The sequence below is a fragment of the Chinchilla lanigera genome, unplaced genomic scaffold (genome assembly GCF_000276665.1).
Source record: "Chinchilla lanigera isolate Chin_1 unplaced genomic scaffold, ChiLan1.0 scaffold00033, whole genome shotgun sequence".
NCBI classification, from domain to species: Eukaryota; Metazoa; Chordata; class Mammalia; order Rodentia; family Chinchillidae; genus Chinchilla; species Chinchilla lanigera.
In genome coordinates, this window is record NW_004955434.1 from 21,196,968 (window position 1) to 21,210,423 (window position 13,456).

At 39.2% G+C, this 13,456-nt stretch overlaps 1 protein-coding gene across 2 annotated transcripts in view; it reads left to right on the forward strand.

The window, feature by feature from the left end:
* Adamtsl1 (ADAMTS-like 1) overlaps positions 1-13,456 on the forward strand; it is a 462,751-nt gene that overhangs the window by 267,399 nt on the left and 181,896 nt on the right. The gene's annotated exons all lie outside the window — the stretch shown is intronic.

The window sequence follows — 13,456 nt, forward strand, 5'->3', positions numbered from 1 at the left end:
CATTTAATTATTGATCAGCCCTTCACACACCGCAGCTGTGTGCACAGTGTTCTGTGTAGGCTGCCGTGACAGACTGCTGCGTGCGGGTGTTAGATCCCCATGAGCAACAGCAAAACCTGGGAAAGACATTGAGCTCAATAGGCTCAATGTGTATGTCTTCATTTGTGAAATGAGTGTAGTAATAGTTTCTACATCATAGGGTTATCATAAGAATTAAGTTAATATATGCAAAGTATTTGGTATGCAGGAAATGTTACATTGCTGTGACTAGGTTTTTCTGGCATCCTTCATCTTGTGGGAGAATATTTAAGAGTTAAAATGTGCACTAATCCCCTGTTATAAATGGAGAAATTGATGCAGATGTTGTTTTTGCTTTGTATACCTTTCTAATGGTGTTTGGGCAAGAACCATACTATGTACTATGAACCATACTATGTAGCCCTGAATTCAGCTAGTAGTTCCTAGCTAACACCATCTCATGGCTTCTCTTCTATACTTCTCTGACCCTGTGAATTTATAAGTACCACACTTTTTATTTAGCCCAGGGTTCATTGTAAGGGACACAGTTTAGTCATCTTTATTTGAATAACAAAGAGATAGGTGGAACATTTCAAAAATGAATAAGGAAAGTTCAGAAAGTGTTTAGGTGGAAAAGAACCTCCCCAACTCTGAGTTAAATACACTTGATCCCCACAGACTTATCCCAGCATGCAGAGAGACAGCAAAATCAATAATACACTGAAGAGAGCAGACAGAGCCATTTTTATGCCGTCAGTTGAAAAGCCTTTATTACAACTCAAGCAGTTCTCAGTTTGCCAGCCCCTCCCACTGTCACCACTACAGCTCATGCTGCAGCTACCTTTAGAGAGCGAAATCTAAACTGTTGCTCAGCTGAGCCTTAGAGAGTGACGAAGATAAATTAATGGGATCCTTGTGTGCCAAAATAAAGTATGGACCCTTTCACCACCAATATATGTTAAGTCCATTAAGGTCATATTTAATGAACTAAACTTTTCATTGGAAAGCTTTGCCAAACTTGTTGAATTAAGGGAAATAAACCTATACAAAATGGCAAGATAAACTAATTTCACTCCATATAAAGAAGAATGATTCATAAAAGTATTGTGAGTTTACAATACTTTCGATTTTATCAAAGTCAGGGAAACTAATATGGATTTAAAACTACAATCTCGTACTAAGGTGAGAACTACAAATGAACTGATAGCATTGTCAGCTATAACGGCATCTGCGTCCCTTTGGGAAGTGGCTTTTTAAATAGTCAGACAATCCTCAAGGAAAAGAAAACTTTCAAATCATGTCCTGTTGACATAGGTCAGAAAAGCATAGGGAAAGAAAGGTGGCCCGAAGCAAGTGGCATGTTCTCATTTTTCATGTGTGAAGGGCATAATTTGGCTACATCTGTGTCTGCTACATTTGCTTAATATTCTATCTCCCATTTCTCCCCCAAACTTTGTGTATCTTGAGTTTCAAAGGGTAAATTAAATAAATAACAGCTCTTCTTAATTACCTCTAACCTAGGAACACTTCCAGAATACTCCAGAATGCCTTCTCTGTTGAGTAGTTGGAGGTAAGATAAGGCAGTATTTGACCAGAGAGTCATGTGTAAATTACTGAAGCTAACATCTACCTCAAAGTCTTTTTGTTCTAAAATATAGCATTTCACTGATATTTTATTTATGTATGGTAGATATAGAATTTAAACCTGCCTTAAGCTACGTGACTACATAACTTCTCATCCAGATAAGAGGCCAGCACATACTGCCTAAGTATAACTATAAAAAATATAAATGAATAAGTTCACTATGGCTACAAAATTTGGGTACAATAATTTTAAGAGACCATAAGAAACACTTACAGTGGAAAAGGGTTTTTGTTTGTTCATGCCAATATCTACATAAAGAAGTCTAATCATGATTTTAGAGTTTTTTTGGCTCTTGCCTCTTTGTCTGGCTTGGTTCTTGTCTTTGAGCCCCAGAGTGAGCCCAATACCACATCACTCATCACCCGATTTCCTGTTTACCATTCATCTGAAAAAATACAGTTCTACCTTCACAGAGATTTGGTCTAGTGGAAGAGATGGCCATTTCATGAAGATTCACACAGTGATTATCTCAGCCTGGTTACTGCTATCAGAAAATGAAAGAGTGCTCTCAGAGACTAATGGGACACTGTAGGTTTGGAGATCAGGGAATTCCTCTTTGGGAAGGGACATGGGAGCTGAGGCCTGAGAATAACTAGGGATTATTCTTAAACTTAGACAGAGCAAGAAGGTTATCCAAGGTATGACCCACATGGGCCCAAATCTTGAGTCAGGAAAGAGTTACACACATTTAAGGAAGTGAAAGAAGAGAAATAGAGCTGGAGGGCGGGGACTGGAGTAGGGCGGAGACTGGGGTAGGGCAGGGAGAGGAAGATGGAGCCCGGTGTGATGTAACCTTGGGAGGGAGTTTGTCTTTTTTCTGGGTATAGTGGGAAATAAAAGCTTTACATTTTAAAGCACCTCTGGCTACCCTGTGAAGACTGGAATGTGGAGCGTGGCAGAAGTAGAAGATAACCAGTGGCGTTGAGGTGGTGCAGAAGCGACAATGGTAGCTTTGGTGGCCATGCTTTGCCTCGCAACCCAAAAGGCAAAGCAGGGAGGTGTGAGAAGTGTGACCAAGGGCTGGGTTTTGGATCCTGACTCTGCCGTTTACTCGGGAATATGACCTTGGAAATCTCTGTCCCAACCTCATTGTCTCAAAACTGGGATGAAGATAGTACTATTAAAATATAATTTTCAAAAAGCTAAGTATGATTGTTATGAAAATACAAACTGTGAACTCATGTCAAAACTGTATTTACTTCACAGATTATTCAGGAAACTAGCCATGAGGTTAAAAACTAATACAAAGAAGAATTAGATTGAGAAAAGTTTGTTTTTTCCAATAGACAAAATCATTTGCATTAACATGAGCACAAAAACAATTTCCATCATTATGGGACAAGAAACATCTGTATCATCACCAGCCCTCTGTGAGGAAACTTTGGTCTCTAAAGAGTTGTAAAATAGACCAGCCAGAGAAAATCCATGTCCATATACTCACAGAATTTGACCTACGAGCGTGCTAGACAGCACCAACATTTCATCATCCCTCATGGCCGTTTCACGACGTACCCAACAGTACCCGCTTCCCAACAGTGTTACATTGAATTATATATGTAAAATGCATGAAGTAAAAAGTATAAATGTTAGCTATTATTGTCACTATTACATCAGTGATAAGTGGTCGCTGCAGAGATGGAGAGAACTAAATGAGATTAAGATATATTTTCAACAAAGAATTGCTAGAATTTGGTGATCAGTTGAAAGTGAAAGAAGCTGAGGAATCAAAGACAACTCTTGATTTTCTTTTTTACTTGAGCCATTCGGCGGCCAGGAGAAACATTTACTGTGACAGAAAGGACTGGGAAATGATAGTTTAGGAAGGGGGGAAATCATGAGTTTCATTTTAGATATTTTAAATTAGAGATACCTTTTAAACATAAAAGTAGAGCATGAAACCTTACTATGTGGCTTGTGCCTCAGCCTCCTCATCTACATATTAAGTGGGGCTAATAATAGTTCTTATCTCGCCAGGTTCTTGTTAGGATTTAACAACTTTAATTTATGAAGCACCAAGGATGGTGCTTTATAGGTCCTAACCTGGCACTTGAGAATCCCTATATACATTTTTGGTTAATTAAATTAATTTTATTCTTTTCAAAGAAAAAATTCTAAGATTGAGTACTTAGAAATTCTCTGTACACTGATGACATCTGAAACTAGGAATCATCGATAAACATGTTAGAAGATAGCACAAGACTGAACCTGCGCCCAGCAATATTTAGAGTTTGAGGGCAGGAGAAGAACAAGAAAAGGAGACTAAGATGGCAGTAACCAGAGGAGAGAGCCAGAAGAGCTGGGCCTCGTGTAATTCAAGAGAAGGACTTTGAGAGTAACTCTGTTGTCAGTTGTGTTGTGTGCCACTGGACACTGGGTAGATGAGGATTGGATTTGCCAAGACGAGCAGATGATTTGAAGCTACTACTCTTAGAAACTGATGATCAGCTGTTTTCCTGCTGGTTATTCTCCTTACTATTAAAGAGGAACAGCTTCATAACAGTCAACATGTCCCTCCTTTAGCAGCACTTGGATCTTGTCTGAACCAGCTCAGAGAAAAATCAGACCAGAACTGCCAAATGACTGTAACAAAGCACTCAGAGATAGGAGTTTCAGGCTCTAAAATAGCCCAGTAATCGCTGGGTGCATTGGCACGGTCACAGAGCTTGTCCCCCACAACATTTCCTTCTAGTATAAAGTCTCTTTGAAAGGAAAGTGCGCTCTTTAATGCAGTCAGCTTTTCTTCTCCTAATTCTGGTACTGAATATTTTATGCAAGAAAATCCTTGAGGCATTCTTGCAGAGGGGCCAGCTGCTTCCCAGAGAACCCAAAATGAATTTCATCATTATTATGAGAAAACTAAATCTGCTACTTGGAAAATGCCACTAAATATAGCTCTCCCAATACTATCTTATATGTTTGGGAACTGGTCCTTCCCTCAAACTATTACAGGTTAACAGCCTTAGACAAAGGCAGTCACTGATGTTTTTCTTTTCAAATAGTTTTACTGAATCAGTGACTCTGTAAAAGTTGTCACTTGCATTTTAACGTCTAGAATTATTCTGTTCTTGGTAAAGCTACTAGGGCACCTTACATTGCTGAAGACCATACAGCCAGGGCATGGTGCTTAGGGATTCGAGGAGTATACAAAGAAACGGCGCTCTCAGAGGTTTTGTGTGGTGATATCCTGGACAGAAATGGAAAAAAAAATTTGCTTGGTGACCTCAATATGAGGTTCAGAGAATTGTAAACTAATAGAGGTTGAAAAATATTCTCCTAATTGCACATTCAGATTATGTACTTGTTCTTAACTGAACATCTTTTATAACAAGTTAGCTTCCCATTTCTTTGGGATGACTTAGCTCCAATTCTAAGGGAATGCAGAGTGATGTATGTGGGGTAGCTATTGCCCAAAATCTAATGCTCCAGCAGTACTTCTAAATAATCATTTGTAAAGTCACTTTAGAATTATGGATTTTACAAGTAACTTGAAAATTCCAAAAGTGGTTCATTTGAAGAGGTGTAGTCCATTTGTAACATTTTTCAGCAGTTTTCTTGTTTATATAGTTTTAAAGTACTTTTTTAAATCTTCATGTTTAATTCCATTGAGAGACATTAAACAGAGAGTTTTTATGTGAGAGCTCTGATCTTTTATGAAACCGAGAAGTAGATGAAAGTAGAAGCAGAAGCTCTTTCCCTTTCCCTACTCCAAGTTACATTTTTTTACCCAGCAGCAGCAATTATTTTCTCATACACCCAAAACTTCTTCAGACCCAAATGCCCAGGCTGTATGTAAAAAACTACCCTTTGTCCTAAGAATCATAGTCTGTAATGCTTTAAGAACTTCCCAGAATCAGAAGAGCCAACTTATGAAACTAAAAGAATAAGAAAAATGAAGACTGGATTAAAAGTAAATTGAGGATTGTGACAAACTCATTGGATTGAAAGCCACCCACCATATTGGAGCAGCACAATTCTGGGTGTGTTTGGGTGTGGCACAGAGGGGTGAGTTTGGGTTCTACTATATCTGGTCCCTCACCCCTTCTCTGGAATTGTCCTCCTGCTATTATCCACAACTTCCACGATCTAAAGAGAAACCAAGAACTTTGCAGAGGGACAAGACTCTCTGCCATGAAGTTTCTTTCTTGGAGCCCGCTAACAATGGACTGAATCATCTTGAAACCATGACCCAAATTAAACATCTCTTCCTTTAAATTGTGGGTGTCTAGTATTGTGTTCCAGTGAAGGGGCAGCTGACTAATACAGAAAATACTGAAGCACTGCAGTCATCACCACTACTGTACCAGAGCATGTGGCTTAGAGCCCTTGGGAACTGCTCTGAAGGAAGAGTTTGGAAAGTTTGGAGATGCAGGGTAGGGAAGCCTTAAAATGCTGCAAACAAGGACTGATGGGTGATTCTGGTAGAAGCGGAGACCAGGATGCTGACAGGAATATGGATGATAAAGGCTAGGCTCAGGAGATTCTGGCTGGGAATCCTGCTGGCACTTGGACTAGAAGGCATGTATGTCACACTCTGGAAAAAAATTTGCCAACATTTTCCATATGACCTAAGACTCTGCAAGAGACTGAGATTAAGGATTAGGAACTAATTAATCTGGCAGAAGAAATTTCAAGACAGCCTAACATTCAGGTTGTGGCATGGGTACTGCTGGCTTCTTTTAGCCAGATATGTAGGAACAATGAGGAAAATGAACAGAACAAAAATCTATGAAAAATTTAAATTTTGGCCTAAAAGAAACCACATGTAAAGTTGAAGCCAGAGGAGGCATGGTTGCTAAAGGCATTAGTGGCATTAAAAAGAAACCAAGTACTTTGTACCAGGACAAAAAGAAAGACTCCAGGAGAACATCTCAGGAATCAGTAAGAGCCCAATATTGCAGGTTCAGGGTGCCAAAGTGCCAACCTTTCTATTGAGTAAAGAATCCTCTGCTTCAAGAGGGCCTCCTAGAGAATTCGTTTCTCAGGAATCATTTCCGTGCTCAGCTATCCAAGCACTCAGAGGCTGGACAAGCCACAGTCTGAGTAGCCCTGGCTACTGCTTCTACTGAACTAGTTCTTGGCGTCATACACATGATTCCGGTTTTACTAGCATGCAGAATGCAAGAGTTATAGGGACAGGCAAGCTTCCACCCAGATTTCAAAGGAAATCCTGAGAGGCCAGGCAAGGAGTCTCTGAGAAGGCAGTGCAAGACGCTGGAAATGAAATCAAAGGTGCAGTGGAGACCTCAGGAAGTCAGAGATGCCAGCAACATGGAACAGCTGCCGAGGAAAGCAGGCCATGAAAGGAGCCAGTCCAAGAGAGAGGCTGTGTGTGCTGCACTAGGCAAGGCCATAGGAGTGGTGCTGCCAAGTCCTTTAGAACTCACTTTTTACCACCGTGTGTCCAGGATACCATGGGTGGAGCTACAGGACTGGTGGCTGCCTTGCTGGGTTTCAGTCTTGTTCTAGTTCAATTCTTTTCTATCCTTCCATCTCTCCCTTTTGGAATGGCAGTGTTTAACCTGTGCCGTTGTATCTTGGGATTATGTAACTTGATTTTGACTTTTACAGAAGTGCATAGCTAATAGTTTGCCTCAAGTCTCAGAGGGAGTTGGACTTGGACATTTTTTAAAAGTGCCATAACTTTTGAAACATTGGCAAAGGATTATTGTGTCTTCAGTTGTAGATATAATAGTTGTATAATGTTTGGCAGAATTATGACCTTGCATTTATTTGGAGATTAAGTACAGTTTCAGGAGAAGTGTTGAAAGCTGTGCTGTGTGATACTTAGGCTTGATTGTGTTTTATTGATTGGCTCAGTAGTTGTCCACAGGATTGGTGGAGCATATTTCCAGGTATATCTCGGTGGGGCATGAAGGTGTGACCTTAGATATTTTATCTGGGCCCTCACTCCTTTCTCTCTAGTCTTATGCCCTTGCTTTTTCTTTGCTGCCGTGAGCTAACCGTCTTTATTCCACCACTCTTATTTGCCGTAATATTCCTACTTTGGAGAGCTGCAACCCTGGACTTAAAATCACGAGTCAAATTAAACCTTTCCTTCTTTAAATTTTGAGTGTCAAATATTGTGTCCTAGCAATAGGGAAGCTGACTGATACAGGCAATGTGGAATAATGTATTATTATTAATGAAGTCTGTACTTTTTTGCCTTCAACTGACATATTTATGGAAAAGATATTTTGCTTAGGGTCAAATAATATTTTATATTTTCAATATATGACTTTCTAGATTCTTCTGTGGCCATTACTTAATAAAATTCTTAAAAGGGAAACCCCATGTTTCTTGTGTAAATATAAAATTAATGTCTGTCTAAAGTTTTATTTATACTGGTCCTCTCTTATCTACAGTGACAACTCCAAGACTCCCAGTAGATGCCTCAAACATAAATAGTACAAGAATCCTATATGTTCTATATTCTCCCTATACATACATACCTGTAACAAAGTTTAATTTATAAATTAGACATGGTGAGAGGTTAACTATAGTAACTAATAATAAAATGGAATGGCTACACTAATATACTCAAATAAAAGTTATAAGCTGTTTATTTCAGGAATTTTCTGTGCAATATTTTTGGACCACAGTTGAGCACAGCTAACTAAAACTGCAAAAGGTAAATGCTCAAACAAGGGAAACTACTGCACCTCATTAATGAATGAGGGAGCCAGTGAGTCATTGCAACCAACTCAAATGTAACTTAAGAGGAGCATGTGTATTTAGGTGAATGAAAACGGTAAAATGAATTTACAAATAGATGTAAAACTGATCTTTCGATAGGGTGATGATCAGTTACATCCTACTAGACAAAATTTGTATGCATTTTTGTGGGCAAGAATCATTTACATTATCAATTTTGTGCAACTTACAGAGTGGTAAAATAGCTCAGCATCAAAGAAAGACTAAGATAACCACAAAGGATGCTTTTAAGAGGATATCCAGCAATCTTTTTGATCCATTTTAATGTCTTCCATAATTTTTCCCTAAATTATTCAATTTATTCCCTCCCCCACTTCACTGTAATATCATACCATCACCTTCACACAAAAACATGCACCAAAACAAAGTAAAGAGAAATCCACACCTATAGACTTGTAGTTCAAAAATATGACTGCAAGCTACCAAAATTAAATGCTCTAACGTGATTTCCTGTGTTAATTTACATTTTGAAACTAAAGCATGGAACTGGTTACATCATCAAAATAATACACCTGTAAAGCTATTTGTACTTTAAATAATGCCAATGATATTTTTAAACTAACATTTATGGGAAAGAAAGAGAATCTCAAAATGGATAAGAAAAAAGGGAAAGTTAATGTGTTAGTTACAGACCATGTGTCCATAAAATGTAAGCCTAACTCTGACTAATATCTGTAATAACATGAGACTAATTTACCAATAGGACATTGTTTCTGTTTAACATTATAATTAATGAAGTGATTGTTTTTATTATTTCAGTGCATGCTTCTGACTCCGTAATAGCCACTAATAAAATAAGCCACTTAGGGATTTTATGAGTGAATTTGATTGTTACTGTTTTCTATTTCTTAAAGTGGACTGTGATAATACTCTAAGCACAGACATTTTGTTAATGAAATGCACAGATAAATTTGCAAGTGGAATACCAGACTGAAGCATAGACCATCTACTTCCCAGGTGTGGCTTTTTCCTACAGACAGGAAAACTAAATATAGAAACCACACCATTGCTTCTGAAGTTTACACCAATCTCTTAAAGAACCCACTTTACCAGCCGTCATTCATCTGACAATTCTGCAGCTAACAGAAAACTTTTAAATTAGGGTTCATATACTGATTTAAGAAACATAAATGATTACACTCTGTTTTATAGGAACCACTTGAAAGGCTTGGGCTCAGAAAGTGCTATTCAAGATGAGACATCTAAACATGAAATTTAAGCTTCTAACTTGCCTGCCCTCTCCCTGGCCTGGCTTCCTCCCACTTGTGGCCAGAAAAATCAAGATAGAAAATACAGAGTTGGGAGATCTAGGGACACAGGGAAAAGCTTCCTATATAAAACAGTTATTTTTCACTTAGTCATTTGCACTATCAGATGTTTTTCTTTTGAAATGTAATCTCCTGCCTTCAACAATAGAGAATGTATTATACTCGAGTGCACTTATTATACGTCGAGTGCACTGGACGAATTAAGACAACTGCCAAGAGCCAGAGCCACTTAAAAACCAAATTGTTTTTAATTGGTGTGAAACTGAGGAAGGCCTGTGGATAGTGGCTTGGGAGATGCCAGGGAAGCTGCTTTCCATTTGATCAGACTCTTGTCTGGGAGACATAAAGCAGAGTTTATTGTTTTTGCTATTAACCCTAAATGAAATACAAACACACACATATACACACACACACACACAATTTTTGTTCAGATATGCTGCTTTAAAATCAATATGATTCATGTATTTATTGACCATCTGTACTTCTTCCTGAGAAGTGTTTATTTATTTTGATTGTTCATTTTTTTGATTGGGTCTTTTTCTGAGGGAGTCTAATTTTTTTGAGTTCTTTTTATATTCTAGTTGTTAGTCCTCTATGTGAGGAGTACCTGGCAAATTTATTTCTCATTCTGTATGCGTCTTTTCACTCCGTTGGCTGTTTCCTTTGATGTGCAGAAGCTTTGTAATTTGATGTGATCTCATTTGTCGATTCTTGGTATTATTTCTTGTGCCACTGGGGTTCTATACAGAAAGTCCTTGACTATGCCCATGTCTTCAAGAGCTTTACCTAGGCATCTTCCGGCAGACTAAGTCTTTCTGTTTTAACACTTAGATCTCTTATCCAGTTTGATTTTAGTTTAGTACACGTTGAAATATAGGGGTCTAGATTCATTCTTCTACATGTGGATCTTCAGTTTTCTCAGCATCATTTATCAAAGATGCTGTCTTTCCTCCGGTGTATTCAACATCACTGGCCATCAGAGAGATGCAAATTAAAACAACACTGAGACACCACCTTATCCAGAAATAAGGGCCATCATCAGGAAATCAAATAATAACAAATGCTGGTGGGACCGAAAGCCTATGGAGAGTAGTAGGGAGACTCCTCAAAAAATTAAAAATAGAAATTCCATTTGACCCAGCTATTCTCCTGCTGGGTATCTTCCTGAGAGAGTTAAAGTCCACATATTACAGTGATATATGCATACCCATGTTTATAGCAACACAATTTATCATAGCTAGATTGGAAATACATGAACAACAGCAGATTATTTGATAATGAAAATGTGGTATTTATATATAGCGGAGCACTGCTCTGCCACAAAGAAGGATGAACTTGAGGCATTTGTAGGTAAACGGGTGCACCTGGAGACCATAATGTTAAATGGAATGAGTCAGACACACAAGTTTAAATATCACATGGTTTTTCTTTTATAAGAAACCCAAAATATAATCAAAGGATAAAGTAAAAGGTAGATACTAGTCAGTAGGGAGACCTTTCTCATATGGGAAAGAGAACAAGAGATGAGAGGGAATGGAAGGAAGAGAAAAGGGAAGGAAAGAAAGCAATTGGAAAAAAACCGCAATCGAGCTTTTGTAAATGGGAAGGGGTCCAAGAATTGGGACAGGGAGGGGCGGGAGGATAGGGGAAGAAAACAGAATTAAGACGTGTTATGTACACGTACCAACTCCACAGGATAAATGTAAGCATTAGGTACCACATACAAGTACCAATAAAAAGATGAATAAAAAATACATTTCAGCCACTACAGCAGGTTCCTGGAGTGTCAGGAGCATGTTTTTCCCCCTGTGTGTGCTTTTGGTGTTGTCATCCAGGTTCTGGAAAGAGACTAAGGGTGATCATGCATGTTTCAGGCAAGGAGAACGGAGGGCCCAGTCTGTGTATCATTTATATTCTAGGCTTTACCCAGAATTCACTTTGGAAGATAAACCATAAATAACTTTGGCGATTTGTTCTATAAGTTTATACATGTGGAAAGAGATAAGTCTGAGGGAGTATCTATGAATCCAGATGTGTTTGGAATCTTTTCTAAATGTTCTACAGCAGAGACTGAAAGCTACGGCCCACGGGCCAAACTAGACTCTTCCATCACCATCCCAGCACCTCCGCCCCTGTTTCTGTAACTAAAGCTTTATTGGCACACAGCCCTATGCATCTGCTTACTTATATCATCCAAGAAGGCACAACATGTAGTTGCAATGAGACTGCATGGCCCGCACAACCTAAAATATTTTCTATTTGGCCTTTTACTAAAAACTTTATTGACCCTTGTTCTATTGTGTAATAGTTTCCTACTTGCAGGTCCATTTGCTCACCACTGATGAAACCAAAAGAGGCCATTCATTTCTGTAGAAGGAAAGAGGATTTATTCAAAGCTAACCCCAAGGAGGTAGAAGGGTCATTTACCTCAAGTCACCATTTCCACAGACAAGTGCATCAGGGTTTGCTGTAGCAAAGAGCAGTGGAAACACACCAAAATAACAGACATGCTCAGGCTGCCGTCCCCTCCAGGACCCACACCTCTCCCTCTTTGCCTAAGAGAATGAAGCTGGACTGGACCTCCTGGTGCCAGAGCCTGCATTTTCAGTCCATTCATCTGGGCTGAAGCGAGGTGAGAGTAACTATTTATGGCCTTGGCCCCTGGAAGTTTGGAGAAGCCATTTGGTTCTAAAGGAAAGAAATCTAACTCGTAGGGTTCCATTTTGTGGTGCTGATTACAAAGAGGTCTGTTACAAGCGATTGGACAGTAATCCTTACCACTTGGGAAAACCGAACAGGATGCAGTTCTTTTGGAGATCTTGCCATCCTTTTTATTGAAAAACTAATTTAGTTCCTACATTATTAAAGACGCATTATTCATTACACTATCGTCAAAGCTTGCAGCCTAATCATTTTCTTTCATGTCTTCCTGATATACAAAATAGCCGAACATGCATTTTCTTTTACGTTTACACCTGTGTTGTAAAATCCAGTGCTGTGTTTTGCTCGTGATTCTTGTTCCAGGACCTGGGCAGCTGTACAGGAATGTGCAATGAAAGAGTTAAAATCATTTGATTGTAGGTTTTGGTTTTCTACTTCCAAAGTGCTCAGTTAAAGAGAGCAGACTTCAGTCTTTTTAGGATATTATTTCCCCCACATTGCCTGTATGCCAAAAGATAAAGAAGTCAAAAACAAGAGGGAGCGAACACTGGCAAAATTGTGGTGAAACTTTCTTGGGACTCCTTTTGGGCTTGCTCTTCAGAGGTAGCCAGGGTCAGGGCCTTTTCGAGGGGGTGCTTGCGGGGCCTCAGCCGTGTGTGCTCTGTAGAAAGCTGTCTTTCCTGCCAGGCCCCCTCTGCTGTCCGTGTAGCCCAGGCTCAGGCCCAGCAAACATCCTTGTAGTATTCTTTCCAGTGTGAAAAGTTGGATTCGTTTGCTGTTAGAATCTCTGTTTCCCTGAACTAGACAGGAGCCGTTTGCACTTGCTAGGATTCAGGACTGTAGCCCTCATCACTCGCTCCTGTTCTGCGGAAGTCAGGGTTAAAAGGTCAGGTTTACTTGCCCCCACAGCAAAACTCCCTGCGAGAAAGCAATAGGAACATGGAAAAATAAAGTTTTATCCCAAAGTTTTTTCTCCAAATTATTATACTGTTTGAAGATCTTAGTGGTTCCCTTGGGGCTTTTCTCCCTAGGTCCCTCACAAGGTCATTGCAGTTAGGGCCATTGTTGACTAATAGGAAGAAAAAGCTTTGTTTTAAACTTGGATATTTTCCTACATTCTAGAGAAACTCCAAGGAAAAACAAGTTGTTTCTA